At 42.9% G+C, this 6,786-nt stretch overlaps 1 pseudogene; it reads right to left on the reverse strand.

Annotated features, from left to right (window-relative positions):
* Positions 1-5,853: 5,853 nt before the first annotated feature.
* LOC110225298 lies at positions 5,854-6,786 on the reverse strand (annotated as a pseudogene).

Genomic DNA, 6,786 nt, shown 5'->3' on the forward strand with positions numbered 1-6,786 from the left:
AGAAGTGTTACTGCGTTTTAGGAACGTTGTAACAGTTATCGTAATCGTTTAATAAAGAATACTCTGTTCTTACTCTGTTTACGGTTTCACTGGTACCAGAGCTAATCGTCCTCGGAAATCATGGTGACGGAGACGAGAGCTCGTAAGTTACAAGAGGATCAGGAGGCTGATGATGCATCGGAGTTGGTTCGCGGTGAGGATGACACCATCGGAGCATGATTGGAGCAAGTGATCAGTCGTACTCAAGCTCTTGAGCTGTCGATGGCGGAGCAGAATAAGAAAATGGGTCAAGACATTGCCGATATGTTTGACATGATTAAGATGATTCCTAAACATCAAGGATCATCAAGTGGAAAACAAAGTATGGGAAGAAATTACCAGGCAGTATCGGCGACGCTGGAAACCTGTGACGATGATACAGATCCATATGGGAGAAGTAAATTGGGGTTGCAATCGGGTTATGCAGGAATTACAAGGATGGGAAAGGTGTCCTTTCCTCGGTTTGACGGAGATCGTATACGTGATTGGTTGTTTCAGGTGGAGGAGTTTTTCTCTGTGGATCATACTCCACCGGAGTTGAAGGTTCAGCTAGCGGCGATACATTTCGATGGCCGTGCAGCCACGTGGCACAGGTCGTTAGTCTCAACACCAGGCAATCGACGTGTATTACGAGACTGGAATAATTATAAACTTGAGATTCTGGAGAGGTTTGAAGATGCGTTAGAGGATCCTGTAGCTGAGCTTAAACAGTTGCAAGAAACTAATGGTATTCTTGAGTATCATGAACGGTTTGAGCTTATCAAAAATAGGTTGGCCCTCTCAGAAGATTATTTAGTGAGTGCTTATTTGGCAGGGTTAAGACTGGATACACAAGTGCACATCAGAATGTTTAAGCCGCAGACGGTGAAGCAATGTTTGACTTTGGGAAAGTTATATGAAAAGGCTCATCCACAGCCTAAATCCAGTGCCAACACTTGGAACAGTGTGAGGAATTCGGGTAATAGTTCTTTGGGCAAAGGGTTTCAAGGAGTAAAGAAGGAGAGCTCTCCTCAACCAACACAGTCCAGTGATACAACTCATACTACTGTGGTCAGGCAACCTACCAGGAAATTGTTATCACAAGAGGAGATGAGTATGAGAAGAGCCAAGGGCTTATGTTTTCAATGTGATGAAAAGTATACGCCTGACCATTATCTAAAACACAAGAAAACACAAATTTATATGCTGGAAGTCGAAGAAGAATCCGATAATGAGGAAGCACCAGAGACTGAGAGTAATGAGAGTCAAATGGTGGTTAGTGGTGGCAATTGCAGACCTCAGGCTTCAGTCAGTACGGTTACTGGTACTCCAGGATATTCTACTATGAAAGTGCGTGGTGTTCATGCTAAGAGGGTGATCTTTGTGTTGTTGGATTCTGGCTCAACACACAATTTTATGGATCCACGTACTGCCGATTTGTTGGGAGTTAAGAGGAGTTCTGCAGGGTTTACTAGAGTATCAGTGGCTGATGGAAGTCAATTAAAGGTTCAAGGCAAGGTTGAGAAATTTCAATGGGGATTTCAGGGCACAAACTTTCAAGCTGACTTTATGATCATTCCTTTGGGAGGATGTGATGTGGTATTAAGAGTTCAGTGGCTTGCCACCTTGGGAGATATTACATGGAATTTAAAGAAGTTAGAAATGAGGTTTACATGGGGAAAACAGAAGGTGTTGTTACATGGTATCAAACAAGGCAGAGTAAGAGAAGTTAAAACTATCAAATTGAACAAATTAAAGGCTGAGGAAGCACAAATTTCAATGATATGTGCTCGTGTAGTGGAGGCGGATACAAGCGAAGAGCCAAATGCTGACTGGAGTATATGTAATTTGGAGGTGCAGGGAGGTGCTGAGGAAACTCCTGCAGCAATTACTCAACTTCAGAGTGCATTTGCAGACATTTTTGAAGAACCAACTGAATTACCACCATTCAGAACTAATCATAACCACAAGATTCCGGTGGCAGAGGGTTGTGATCCAGTCAACCAGAGGCCTTACCGCTATGCAGTGTATCAGAAGGATGAGATTGACAAAATGGTTGAGGAATTATTAAGTAAAGGGACTATACAACCCAGCTCTAGTCCATACGCAGCGCCTGTGGTATTGGTGAAAAAGAAAGATGGTACTTGGCGTCTTTGTGTGGATTATAGAGGTCTGAATGGTATGACTATAAAAGACAGGTTTCCTATTCCACTTATTGAGGATTTGATGGATGAATTGGGTGGTTCATGCATATTCTCCAAGATCGACTTACGTGCAGGATACCATCAAGTGCGTATGGATCCAAGGGACATTCACAAAACTGCTTTTAAGACACATAGTGGTCATTTTGAATATGTGGTCATGCCCTTTGGCCTCACCAACGCACCAGCCACGTTTCAGAAGTTGATGAATACAGTGTTTAAGGAATTCTTGAGGAAGTTTTTCCTTATATTTTTTGATGATATTTTGATATACAGCTCTTCTGAGAAGGATCATTTACAACATTTGGAACAAGTGTTCCTTACAATGCGGAATCATAAACTTTTTGCTAAGGGAAGTAAGTGTGCTTTTGCAACAGACAAGGTAGAGTATCTAGGCCATTATATATTTGCAGGAGGTGTTTCCACTGATCCAGCCAAGATCAAAGCTGTAGCAGAATGGCCTGTACCTGCAACTCTGAAGCAACTCCGGGGTTTTTTGGGCTTGGCAGGGTACTATCATTGCTTTGTGAAGAATTTTGGTACCATAGCTCGTCCTTTAACAGCCTTGACCAAGAAAGAATCCTTTAGTTGGTCAGAAGAAGCACTTGAAGCATTTATGCAATTGAAATCGGCTTTATGTGAAGCACCAGTCTTAGCTCTGCCTCTCTTTGATCAACCATTTCTAGTGGAGACTGATGCTTGTCGCCAGGGCATAGGGGCGGTGTTGATGCAAAATGGTCATCCCCTAGCTTATATCAGCCGTCACTTGAAGGGAAAGCAATTGAACTTGTCTATATATGAAAAGGAACTGTTGGCAGTGGTGTTTGCAGTCCAGAAGTGGCGCCACTACCTCCTTCCCAACCATTTCATTATCAAGATAGACCAACGCAGCCTGAAGTACTTATTGGAGCAAAGGCTGAACACACCAATTCAGCAGCAATGGTTACCTAAGCTACTGGAGTTTGACTATGAGATTCAATACAGACAAGGTAAAGATAATGTGGCTGTCACGTGTAGAGGGAGCTGAAGTTTTACACATGGCAATGTCAGTACTAGAATGTGATTTGCTCAAAGACATTCAGGCTCATTATACAACAGACTCAGAATTGCAACAAGTGATCAACACTCTGGAAAAGGATCCTACAGCTAAGAAACATTATTCATGTGTGCAAGCTATACTTAGGAGAAAAAGTAAGATTGTGGTCCCTAATGATCTCAAGCTGCGGAATACTATTCTCCAGTGGATGCACTGCTCTGGTAGTGGGGGTCACTCAGGCAGGGACGCAACACATCAAAGAGTTAAGGGTCTCTTTTACTGGAAGGGTATGTCAGTGGATATACAGAAGTATATCCGGAGCTGTCAAGTCTGTCAAACTTGCAAATATGACACTTCTGCTTCTCCAGGACTGCTCCAGCCTTTACCAATCCTAGAACCAATTTGGACTGACATCTCCATGGATTTTATTGATGGCCTCCCACCATCGGAGGGAAAGACAGTTATTTTGGTGGTTGTGGACCGTTTAACCAAAGCTGCTCATTTTATGGCATTGGCACATCCTTATACTGTAGTGACTGTGGCTCAGACCTTCATGAACACAGTCTTTAAACTTCACAGGTGTCCAAGATCAATCGTGAGTGACAGGGACACTGTGTTTCTTAGCACTTTTTGGAGAGAACTGTTCTCACTGCAAGGGGTGGATTTAAAATTCTCTAGTGCTTACCATCCCCAGAGTGACGGGCAAACGGAGGTTGTAAACCGTTGCTTGGAAACATATTTGAGGTGCATGTGTGGTAGCAAACCACACTTGTGGAGTAAGTGGCTGGCGCTTGCAGAATTTTGGTACAACACCAATTTTCATTCTGCCACGCAAATTACTCCTTTTGAAGCAGTTTATGGTCAGGCGCCTCCCATACATCTCCCTTATCTTCCCGGTGAGGCTAAAGTGGCAGTGGTTGCTAGAAGTCTGCAAGAACGTGAACAAATGTTATTAGTCTTGAAGTTCTTTCTACTCAGGGCCCAGCATCGTATGAAACAGGCGGCTGATAAACATAGGTCTGAGAGGAGCTTTGAAATTGGTAACTCTGTTTTTGTGAAGCTTCAGCCTTATCGCCAAGGGTCTGTGGTGGTTAGAACAACTGAGAAACTGGCGCCAAAGTACTTTGGACCCTACAAGATAGTGGATCGATGTGGTAAGGTCGCTTACAAGTTACTTCTACCTCCAGGGTCTTTAATACACCCTGTTTTCCATGTGTCTCAGTTAAAGGCCATGGTAGGTACAGCGCACACATCGACTCAACTACCCTCCATTGTATCTGACGTCTTACTCAAGGAACCTGTCGCTATTCTGTCACGGCAAATGGTGAAGAGACAGGGTAGAGCGGCTACAAAGGTTTTGGTGCAATGGTCCAATGAAACTGAAGATGAGGCAACTTGGGAGTTCTTGTTTGATTTGCAGAGGAGGTTTCCATCTTTTGAACCTTGCGGTCAAGGTTCTTCATCGGGGGAAGCTTTGATATAGCATTCTAGAAGCTTGGCTCACACGTGCGGAAGGAGTGAAGAAGCATGTGCGCAGTGATGAGCTGGCTTCAAAAGGCAACTTGCGTTTTAACGGCGTTGGATGTTGACAGCATAAACCGTTAAAACGTTGACGTGGTTACTTTTTAGTATAAGAGCAATTTGTTAGCTCACGCTTTCTTTATGCAAAGTTTCTGAACCTGTATTGTTCTAGAACTTTCTCTTCCTCATCGTTTTGCCGGAGCTTCTCATCGGAGTCTCTTGCAGGTGAGAAGTATTACTGCGTTTTAGGAACGTTGTAACAGTTATCGTAATCGTTTAATAAAAGATACTCTGTTCTTACTCTGTTTACGGTTTCAGTTTCCCTTATTTTTTTTATATTTCTGGTTAATCCAAAAATTATGGATCTCTTTATAGTCTTCTCGGATAGGAAACTAAGCTATGATAAATCTATAGTGTTTTTTAGTCATCTTTTCGGCGTCGGTATTCGAATTAGTGACTTCGAAAATATTTTTAATATCCTTTAATTTGGATGATCAACTTATTAGAGTACCAATTTGAGAATTGAGAACTGTTGATCAAATTAATGTTAACGGACCTGGTGCATGGCCCCAGACTAAGTCGATCTATTAAAATATATAATTTGGAAATCTTTTGTGCCCTTCGCTTTCCATTGTTGATATGAATCAATCAATCCTCTGACCTTTACAATATATGTACACAACCGATAACGAAATATTTATATGCTAACTTTTCGATAGGAACTGAGATAAACTAAGCTTTCAAGTTTCAATTTCCATATATATTCGGGCATAACAAGTTAAATTAGTTTTCTGTCTACAGTCGGTATTCAAATCCAGCCTACGTTAACCTATATGATTTTTACTACAACGTATTGTTGAATATATTTACCCGAGTCTTAAAAAATATTGGAATTTATTCAATAGTTATAAATGGAAGACAAAACATTGGTCTTTTAGAAGGAGAAACAACATCAAAAGCAACAAGCCAAAGTGAAAATATTGCACATAAATATTTAAGTACACACGGAACTACATTTTTTATATTGAAAGTCTCGAAAGGGCCGGGAAAGCTTTTTAAACCGTGTGGATACACTTATTAAATTGAATCTTCCTTTGAGACTCGCTTCATCATGTATATATATGGTTAGTATATTGGTGGAGAGGGAGAGCTATAGTAAGGCGGTGGTGATGGAGAACTATAGACATATGGAGGAGACTTGTAAACATATGGAGCCGGCGGGGGAGAGTAACCATAGACATATGGAGGAGGCTTGTAAACATATGGAGCCGGCGGTGGAGAGTAGTTATATACATATGGAGGAGGCTTGTAAACATATGGGGCCGGCGGTGGAGAGTAGTTATAGACATACGGAGGAGGCTTGTAAACATATGGAGCCGGCGGTGGAGAGTAGCTATAGACATACGGAGGAGACTTGTAAACATATGGAGCCGGGGGTGGAGAATAGCTATCGACGTAAGGAGGTGGTGGAGGAGACTTGTAAACATATGGAGGAGGTGGTGGCGAGCTGTAGACATAAGGAGGTGGTGGTGGAGACTTGTATACATATGGAGGAGGCGGTGGCGAGCTGTAGACATATGGAGGTGGTGGTGGAGACTTGTAAACATATGGAGGAGGTGGTGGCGAGCTGTAGACATAAGGAGGTGGTGGTGGAGACTTGTATACATATGGAGGAGGCGGTGGTGAGCTGTAGACATATGGAGGTGGTGGTGGCGAGCTATAGACGTAGGGAGGTGGTGGAGGAGATTTGTAAACATAAGGAGGGGGTGGTGGTGAGCTGTACACATAAGGAGGCGGTGGTGGAGATTTGTAGACATATGGAGGTGGTGGTGGAGAATTGTAGACGTATGGAGGTGGTGGAGGAGACTTGTAAACATATGGAGGAGGTGGTGGAGAGCTATAGACATAAGGAGGAGGTGGAGGAGATTTGTAGACATATGGAGGCGGTGGTGGAGAACTGTAGACGTAAGGTGGTGGAGGAGGAGACTTGTAGACATAAGGAGGAGGAGG

Source organism: Arabidopsis lyrata (assembly GCF_000004255.2).
Source record: "Arabidopsis lyrata subsp. lyrata unplaced genomic scaffold ARALYscaffold_1, whole genome shotgun sequence".
Lineage (NCBI taxonomy): Eukaryota > Viridiplantae > Streptophyta > Magnoliopsida > Brassicales > Brassicaceae > Arabidopsis > Arabidopsis lyrata.